Genomic DNA, 1,110 nt, shown 5'->3' with positions numbered 1-1,110 from the left:
CTCCCGGACCTTGCCGGCAGAGAGCAGGAGGTTTGGAGGACATGGAAGAGCAGGAGACCGCTGGACATAGAGCAGAGCGAGAGAGAGGGCGGCTTGGAGGGCGTGGCTTCCTCTGTCACCCCAGTTTCCTCATCACAGCTATGGAAACTGACAGAAGGGAGGAGGAAGTCCCACCCCCACAGAATCAGCCATTGGTCAGACAGCCCTCAGCAGCCTGATAGCTAGGACTCTCATTCACCTGCATCTCAGACTATGACAGTAGAGCGGTGGGACTATGTCTAAAGAACAATTGTTGATACAGCGTAGCTCTGCAGCTGAAAGATGCTGGCGTTATCAACAGAAAGTGTCGACAGAAAGTGTCTGCAGAGAAACATGTGTCTGATCTTGAAAGAAGGCAGCTCCTGAGACAAGATGTATCTGAACACCAGCTACTGGGAAATGTCGCTCTGATGCCAAAAAGTACCGGTGTTATTGACAGAAAATGTTTAAAGACCAACATGCCTTTGAAGTTGAAAGAAGGTGGTGGCGACGACAGAACATGTCGAGAGAACAGTCATCAACAAGTACTACCAATAGCAGTAGGAACTGCCTTCTCAGCGAAAATGGAGTACATGAGGATGAAATCCTTGAAAATAGTTGTGGTGGAATGACTGTTCAATGTGAATTTTGCCTATCACTAAATTTCTCAGATGAAAACCATCCAATGGGAAATTTACTCGATGTTGTAGCAAAGAGAAAGTCTGTCCAAATTATATACATTTTCCAGATTACCTGGCATATTTAAAAAGATTGACAGAGATTCTGACAGTAAAGATTTCATGGAAAATATTCGTTCCGTAAATAGTTCTTTTGCTTTTGCTTCCATGGGTGTTAATATTGCATCGCCATCAAGATATGGGCCATACTGTTTTAAAATACATGGACAAGTTTATCACCGTACTGGAACTTTACATCCTTCGGATGGTGTTTCTCGGAAGTTTGCTCAACTCTATATTTTGGATACAGCCAAAGCTACAAGTAAAAGATTAGCAATGCCAGAAAACGAGGGCTGCTCAGAAAGACTCATGATCAACATCAACAACCTCATGCATGAAATCAGTGAATTAACAG

Source organism: Myotis davidii, unplaced genomic scaffold (assembly GCF_000327345.1).
Source record: "Myotis davidii unplaced genomic scaffold, ASM32734v1 scaffold3436, whole genome shotgun sequence".
Lineage (NCBI taxonomy): Eukaryota > Metazoa > Chordata > Mammalia > Chiroptera > Vespertilionidae > Myotis > Myotis davidii.
Note: the sequence above shows the minus strand (reverse complement) of the source record.